Source organism: Sarcophilus harrisii, chromosome 2, assembly GCF_902635505.1.
Source record: "Sarcophilus harrisii chromosome 2, mSarHar1.11, whole genome shotgun sequence".
NCBI lineage: Eukaryota > Metazoa > Chordata > Mammalia > Dasyuromorphia > Dasyuridae > Sarcophilus > Sarcophilus harrisii.
Window position 1 is genome coordinate 370,047,346 of NC_045427.1, and position 9,353 is coordinate 370,056,698.

Here is a 9,353-nt window from a genome sequence, read left to right on the forward strand (position 1 = left end):
ATAGTGATAAACTAGTAGAAATCTTCCCAATAAGAGCAGGGATGAAACAAGAATGTCCATTATCACTACTATTATTCAATATTGTACTAGAAATTTTAGCTATAGCAATAAGAGAAGAAAAAGAAATTGAAGGAATTAGAATGTCATGAGGAAACAAAGTTATAACTCATTATAACTATGATGGTATACTGAGATAATCCTAGAATCAACTTAAAAGTATTTAAAATAATTAAAAATTTTAGCAAAGTTGTAGGATATAAAATAAGCCCACATAAATCATCAGCAGTTCTATATATTACCAACAAAGCTCACCAGCAATAGATAGAAAGGGAAATTCCATTTGAAATATTTGCAAACAATATAAATTACTTGGAACTTTACTTGCCAAGACAAACACACGTACTATATGAACACAATTATAAAACAATTTTCACACAAATAAAGTTAGATCTAAATAACTGGGAAAATATCACTTGTTCATGGATAGACCAAATATAAAAATGACAATTCCCTCTAAACTAATTTTATTCAGTTTCTTATGAATCAAACTACTAAAAAAATTATAGAGCTAGAAAAAATAATAATGAAATTCATCTAGAACGAAAGATCAAGACTATCAAGGGAATTAATATATAAAAAATATAAAGGAAGGTGGCCTACCAATGTGAGATCTCAAATTATATTACAAAATAGTAATCATCAAAACTATCTGGTACTGGATAAGAAATAGAGTGGTGGATCAGTGGAATAGATTAGATGCACAAGACAGAGTAATAAATGAGAATGGTAATATAGTGTTTGATAAACTCAAAGATCATAGCCTGTGGGATAAGAACTCACTATTTACCAAAAATTTCTGGGAATACAGGAAAACAATATGACACAAGCTAGGCATAGACCAAAATCCTACAGCATATAATAAGATAAGGTCAAAATGAGTAAGCAAGTTAGACATAAAGGAGATACCTTAAGAAAATTAAAAAAACAAGGATTGATCTATAGACATCAAAATTAAATTCAAAACCTTTCACAGAAACAAAATCAATACAACCAAGATTTACCAGAAATCTGGTAAATAATCTTTATAATTAGTGTCTCTGCTAAAGGTCTCATTTCTCAAATACTAAGAGAACTAAGACAAATATATAAGTTTACAAGACACTCCCCAAATGATAAATGATCAAGGGATATGAACAGGCAGTTTTGAGATGAAGAAATCAAAATTATCTATAGGCATAGAAAGAATTACTTTAAATAACTTTTGATTAGAGAAATACATGAGGGAGGGAGATGGAAAATTTTGAAACTCCCAAATCTTATAAAAATGAATGCTAAAAATAGTTTGTACATATAATTTGAAACATACTATTTAAAAATAAACCAATAAAAGAATTTTTAGAAATTTATATTAGTGGGATTCCTTGCAACCTGATTTTTTTTCCAGAATTATTAATCAAATTTTGGTGAAGGTGACATGGCTTAGCATGACCCTATTTTCTTCATCATTAACAAGAATTTCCACTTTCCTATGTTACAAAGACTCCCAGTCAGGAATAATATATGTCAAAACCACTGCCAACTGTTTCTGACATGATTTCTGGGTCAATAGGTACATGCTGACTAATTAGGATTTCCAAGGGTTATCATGATGCTGAGTAGAGTAAGACCCAATGGGTCTTCTTCATGACTTGCTTTTTTTATTATAATAACTTTTTATTGACAGAACCCATGCCAGGATAATTTTTTACAACATTATCCCTTGCACCCACTTCTGTTCCGATTTTTCCCCTCTCTCCCTCCACCCCCTTCCCTAGATGGCACGCAGTCCTATATATGTTGAATATATCCTAAATACTATATATGTGTGCAGAACCAAACAGTTCTCTTGTTGCGCAGGAAGAATTGGATTCAGAAGGTAAAAATAACCCGGGAAGAAAAACAAAAATGCAAATAGTTTACATTCATTTCCCAGTGTTCTTTCTTTGGGTGTAGCTGCTTCTGTCCATCATTGATCAATTGAAATTGAATTAGGTCTCTTTGTCAAAGAAATCCACTTCCATTAGAATACATCTTCATACAGTATTATTGCTGAAGTATATAATGATCTCCTGGTTCTGCTCATTTCACTTAGCATCAGTTCATGTAAGTCTCTCCAAGCCTCTCTGTATTCATCCTGCTGGTCATTTCTTACAGAACAATAATATTCCATAACATTCATATACCACAATTTACCCAACCATTCTCCAATTGAAGGGCATCCATTCATTTTCCAGTTTCTAGCCACTACCAACAGGGCTGCCACAAATATTTTGGCACATACAGGTCCCTTTCCCTTCTTTAGTATCTCCTTGGGGTATAAGCCCAGTAGTAGCACTGTTGGGTCAAAGGGTATGCACAGTTTGATAACTTTTTGGGCATAATTCCAGATTGCTCTCCAGAATGGTTGGATTCGTTCACAACTCCACCAACAATGCATCAGTGTCCCACATTTCCCTGCATCCCCTCCAACATTCGTTGTTATTTTTTCCTGTCATCTTAGCCAATCTGACAGGTGTGTAGTGGTATCTCAGAGTTGTCTTAATTTGCATTTCTCTGATTAATAATGACTTGGAGCATATTTTCATATGAGTGGTAATAATTTCAATTTCATCATCTGAAAATTGTCTATTCATATCCTTTGACCATTTATCAATTGGAGAATGGCTTGGTTTCTTATAAATTAGAGTCAATTCTCTATATATTTTGGAAATGAGGCCTTTATCAGAACCTTTAACTGTGATGATGTTTTCCCAGTTTGTTGCTTCCCTTCTAATCTTGTTTGCATTAGTTTTGTTTGTACAAAAGCTTTTTAATTTGATGTAATCAAAATTTTCTATTTTGTGATCAATAATGGTCTCTAGTTTGTCTTTGGTCACAAATTTCTTCCTCCTCAACAAGTCTGAGAGATAAACTATCCTATGTTCTTCTAATTTATTTATAATCTAGTTCTTTATGCCTAAATCATGGGCCCATTTTGATCTTATCTTGGTATATGGTATTAAGTGTGGGTCCGTGCCTAATTTCTGCCATACTAGTTTCCAGTTATCCCAGAAGTTTTTGTCAAATAATGAATTTTTATCCCAAAAGTTAGGATCTTTGGGTTTGTCAAACACTAGATTGCTATAGTTGACTATTCTGTCTTGTGAACCTAACCTATTCCTAACCTGTTCCACTGATCAACTAATCTATTTCTTAGCCAATACCAAATGGTTTTGGTGACTGCTGCTTTATAATATAGTTTTAGATCAGATACAGCTAGGCCACCTTCATTTGATTTTTTTTCATTAATTCCCTTGAGATTCTCGACCTTTTATTATTCCATATGAATTTTGTTGTTATTTTTTCTAGATCATTAAAATATTTTCTTGGAAGTATGATTGGTATAGCACTAAATAAATACATTAGTTTAGGGAGTATTGTCATCTTTATTATATTTGCTCGGCCTATCCAAGAGCACTTAATATTTTTCCTATTATTTAAGTCTGACTTTATTCGTGTGGAAAGTTTTTTGTAATTTTGCTCATGTAATTCCTGACTTTGCTTTGGTAGATAGATTCCCAAATATTTTATGCTGTCAACAGTTATTTTGAATGGAATTTCTCTTTGTATCTCTTGCTGTTGGATTTTGTTGGTGATGTATAAAAATGCTGAGGATTTATGGGGATTTATTTTATAACCTGCAACTTTGCTAAAAGTTATGAATTATTTCTAATAGCTTTTTAGTAGAATCTCTGGGCTTCTCTAAGTATACCATCATATCATCTGCAAAGAGTGATAGTTTGATTTCCTCATTGCCTACTTTAATTCCTTTAATCTCTTTCTCAACTCTTATTGCTGAGGCTAATGTTTCTAATACAATATTGAATAATAATGGTGATAGTGGGCACCTTGCTTCACTCCAGATCTTACTGGGAAAGGTTCCAATTTTTCCCCATTGCATATGATGCTTACTGAAAGTTTTAAATATAGGCTCCTGACTATTTTAAGAAAAAGTCCATTTATTCCTATACTCTCAAGTGTTTTTATTAGGAATGGATGTTGGATTTTATCAAATGCTTTTTCTGCATCTATTGAGATGATCATATGGTTTTTGTTAGTTTGCTTATTGATATAGCATGACTTGCTTTAATATCCTACTTCACCCAAGTCATTGGCAGATAGGCATACTGTTTTGATGCTGAATCTCTTCAGATTTGGTAAGACTGATCTTCATGCAAGAGGAATGTCATTTATTCCTTTATGAGTATTCAATATTTTCCTAGCTTGATAGGCCCTGACAAAAATTATGCTATGCTATCATTGTTGTCATTGTGTTTTAGAGTCAAGAGTTAACTCTGCATCATAATGAAACATCAGCAAAAATTTTAGGGGAGGAGTTAATAATTAACAGAACTTAAACTTAATGATAGTGCCAAAATCCACTCCAAACCAAATATGTAATGAAATTCCTAATATTGAAAGATCACTGGATCTGAAGTCAAAAGAATTGAATTCTAGTCCTGAGGCTGCAATTTACTTGGAATGACCTTGGACAAATAAATCCATTTCCCTCACTGAAGTTCTATGTACTCAAGTGAGAAAAAATGCTCAAGCAGGTGGAGCAAAAAGTCATTCCCAACTCTTAACATTCTATGAGACTGTGTAAGAATAAATCATCACTGGTTATTAAGCATGTTTCATTTACCTGTTTTGTTTCTGTCACTATGAAAGTTTCTTGTAACTGATGGTGTCATTTGATTTGCCTTTTTCTTGATTCATTATCATACATGACCCCCATGATGCAAAGTACTCTAAAACTCTGAGTTCATATAGACTATGTCTGAACTTAGGGTTTTGCTCCCAAATGTCAGTTTCCTTCTTTGGGTTTTGCCCCATTTCAGACTTTTATCATTGAAAAATGTCCTGATTAAAGTTAAATGTGCCTGATGTCCCCTAAAGTGGGTAAAAGATTCCAAAATTTCATTTATATGCTCAATGTATATAACATGTGCATTAGAACAGCCCTAAATCCATCTGTCATTAAATACATAGAAGGCAAAGGACTCACAGGAAACCAAAGACAAATGCAGAAAGATAAAATTCTCAAGTAGGCCATTAAAACTCTTATACTCCTAGACTGTAAACACATTTTGTGAGACTGATGAAAAAACATCAGACAGGGAAAGTCTGCCTGTCTGAACAACTCCAAGCAATTGCAGAGTTGCTAAGGTCCAAATTGCTTGACACCACACTCCCTTGGCATCATTTCAGTATCTCAACTCCAGGAAACTTTTTAGTTAATGATCCTCTTCTTTCTTCAAATAACATAATGTTGAAAAAATATCTCTTTTGGTGTCTAGGGACCATACAATTGAATACAATAACTCTGGAACTATCAAGAAATTCAAACTTATGAAGTAAATTCCAAAGTTTAAAAAAAAAAGTCTATTCTGGATATCCCTGGTCTCTACATTATTTTCAAAAAGAGGAAACAGAAAGGCAGAAGAAAAATGCCAGAAATTCAGGAAATTCTTTCATTATCCTTTCAAGCTTAAAATATGCTTCTTCTGAAAATGTCTATTGTTGGAATCCTAGTGTCAACTCAACTTGAAACAAGGTGAATACTCAAGGGTGATGTCAGAATCCTGGTGTTAACTCAATAGAATTGATACAGTGCTTATTGGTTCACACCTTAGAGTGAATCCTTACAAGGTGATAAGTTGCTAATACTGATGGAAACAATGCTTCTGTTCATACCTTTAGAGAGCTCATAAGTATCTAAGTACTCAATGGAGTTGACACATTTGGGAGAATTCAGGGCTTAGTATGAGATCCGAATTCACATCTCCCTTAGGGCCAGAGAGCACTCTGGGAGATGACCCATAATCCCTCTCTCTCAGAAGAGATCCTATATGAGAAACAGACAGAGGCTCTCTCGGGGAGTTGAGCTGAAAACACTGAGAGAAGAGTTCAGATGAATTAGATTGAAGAAGGGAGCGTCGGTCAGTTCAGCAGAAGTCCACTCTTGGAGGCACAACCAGATTGGGAGATACCTGGGCCTATTCGCCTCAGTTGGAGATTGAGAAGCCATGAGTCAGCGTTGAGCTGGAGGCTGAAGAAAGCAGAGGCAGGAGCCAAGGACAAAGTTGTAAGATCTCTTGGAACCAAGTAGAGAGTTAGGCCTCAACTAACCAGGCTATTTTGGAAGGAGAAATAAACGTTTGCATTTTTACCAGCTGGCTGCATTTTGGAGTGATTATTGATTGTAACTGAAACTAAGGCTGCCTCCAGAAAACCTTCACAGTCATTGTAGAGAGTAGAGGAGAAAAAGAAGGAACAAGTACCCTAATGTATCTTCCCACCCTTAGGATCACATATCTTGAATGGTAAAAGACCTGAGAGGTCATCAAGTCCAACTTTCTTTTTGCACAGATGAAAAGCAAAGGTCAAGGAAATTAAGTAACAAGTGAAGTTATAGAAATAGTAAATATGAGAGGACAGATTTGAACTCATAGCTTTTGAGTATAAAATCAGTGCTTTTTTTTCCCTTGTAGCACATAATAATCTGAAAGTCCAAGGAACAAAAAAAAATGTGGAGGAAGGAAAAAAAAAACCCAACACTGATGACTCAGAAAGGTTGACTCTTCCAACTTCACTCCATTATTTTTAGGGACTTAACATTTTTGTTAGTAGCCCTGGTCATTGAGATCAAATCAGTGAGGTAGCCTGTGTAATCCTGGCAAAGAGCCCTTCTAATTAATTGGTTGGAAAACCCCTTGAATTGATCAGCATCCCCACCCCATCATCCTCCCTAATTATATCTGCTTGCTTTAATTGTTAATAGATTTGATTTCTGAGAAAGACTATTTTTCTGTATAAAGTATGTTTTGCTTTTGTGCTTAGTTTTGCTTAGTTTGTCTTAGTACTTAGCTCAGTAAATTGTGCCTTGTGAGTACTTAATCAATGTTTGTTGAATGCCTGACAATTCCATTTCATTGGGGACAAAAAGTCCCCATCCTCTTTCTCTGTACACTTTCATTGATGATTCAAAGCAGCCATGTTGTCAACTTATCATGACAAGGAAAATATTCTTCTAGGTACAAATGTTTCATGTGGGAATATTGTCCTCATAAAGAAGTAGGGGGATTGGAAATAGATGGGAGCAAGCCACAACAGAATCTACAGAGCAATAGATGTGGAGTACAATACAAAAATTTAAAATCAAAGGACTTAAAATTTAATGCTGCTCTGTTACTACTTATTAACATAAGCAAGTCAACTCCCCATCTTGATTTTAGTTTTTTAATTAAATGATTATCTATCAGATAATCTCCACAGACCCTTCTCATTTCATATCCTATGATCCTGTCCCTAGAACACTTATTTCATTAAATCTTTATCCTGGTGAAAAATGTTCTATGACCTCTAAAGGAAAAAGTCCTCCTGACCTTGTCTAAATTCTCCTTCTTTACTCCACATTTTATTTCTCCAATCATATTTCCATATGACATCAACATGAGATATCTAATCCTGCTATTGAACCCCAAAGTGTATTATGAATATCCTTACCTCCTCTCTTTTACCAAACAATTCTCCATCCTTAAAGGTATTTCCCTCCACTAATACAAATCACCTTGATCCACCAACTCTAAGTTTATTTGTGCCAGATTTTAATTTTAACTTTGAGTAGTTCACCCAAAATGCCTATAAAATGAAAATGAAATTCATTAGGCAGGATGACATTCAAGACTTTCCACAACTGGACTCCACTCCATCTTTTCTAACCCATTATATAGTTCTTGTTTGCAAACTCTATGAGCTACTCAGAATTCCACAAACATACTTTTAACTTCTTTGCCTTTGTTTTGTCTGATTTTTCTTTTCTTATTTATCTGATCCTCTAACTTCCCCTACCACCATCATCACCTATTGAAATATCCTTCAGTCCATGTGTGATCATCTACAGATGTAATCTCTGCTATAGAACAAGCTAAGGCTGGTATCTCGTTTGAGCTGGGGAGTTCTGAGCTGCATGCAATAGGCTAGGATAATCAAATTTCCCCACTAAGTGCAGTATCAATATAGTAAGCCACCAGGAGCAAAAGGCCACCAGGCTACCTAAGAAGAGACAAACAGGTCCAGGTCAGAAATAGAGCAGATCAAAACTCCCATGTTAATTAGTAGTATAATTGGGTTTCTGAGTGACCATCATGTGGGCACAACACTTCAAGCCTGGGATAGAGAAAGAGAGGGAAAGAAAGAAAAGAAAAAAAGGAGGAAAAAAGAAAGGAAAGAAGGGAAAAGGGAAGGAATGGAGGAAGGAAGGAATGGAGGAAGGAAGGAAGGGAGGAAGGAAGGAAGGGAAGAAGGAAGGAAGGGAGGAAGGAAGGAAGGGAGGGAGGAAGGGAGGGAAGAAAGAAGGGAAGGAGAAAGGAAGAAAGGGAGGGAGAGAAGGAAAAAGGGAGGGAAGGAGGAAGGAAAACGGAAAGAAGAAAGGGAGGGAGGGAGGGAAGAAAGGAGGGAAGGAGGAAGGAAGGAAAGGAAGAAGGAAGGAAGGAAGAAGAAGGAGAAAGAAGAGAGGATTGATTTTTTCTAATGCAGTGATCATATATTCTTTCCTTTGTTGTTCAAGGACATGAACACACCAATTTGCAAACAAATTCTTCCTGATTTAAACTGGAAAGAAGAAGGCTCAAGAGGAGTCAGATTGCTGACTTCAAATCTATGAAGAGATGACATTGTGGAATAGAGATTTGGTGTACTCTGGATCCAGAGATTAGACCAACGAACAAAGTGTGAAAGTTACAAAAAGATAAATTTAGGCTTGAGGTAAAGCTAAGACCAATGTGAGACATATAGTAGGAACTTATAGATTTTTCCAGTTCAATTATAATTTTTCAAATAAGAAAACTCAAGACCCAGAGAAAGAAAAGTGATATCCCCAAGGACTAGCTAGTAGCAGAACTCGAAACAGGTTATCTTCTGTCACACCTGAATTCTTTGAAGGTCTTCAAGAGAAGCCTGGATGACCATTTGATATTATCTTAGAGGATATTAGTTTGGGAGGGGGAATAGCACAAAAACAATGTGATACTGTAATAAATATAAGGAAAGGGTCCTTTGGTGCTATCATAGGTTCAACCTGAATTGTTAGCCCTCTTTCATTTGGTACATGTTACATTTTAAGTGGTAAAAATATAAGTGCTAAGGAATGGAAATAGCACTGCCTTGGGAATTCAGAGAGTTCAATATCAATAATTAGCTATGTGAGCTTGGGTCTTAACTTCTTCATTGGTCAAACAACAAACAGTTCAAATTACCCCTAAATTGCATTT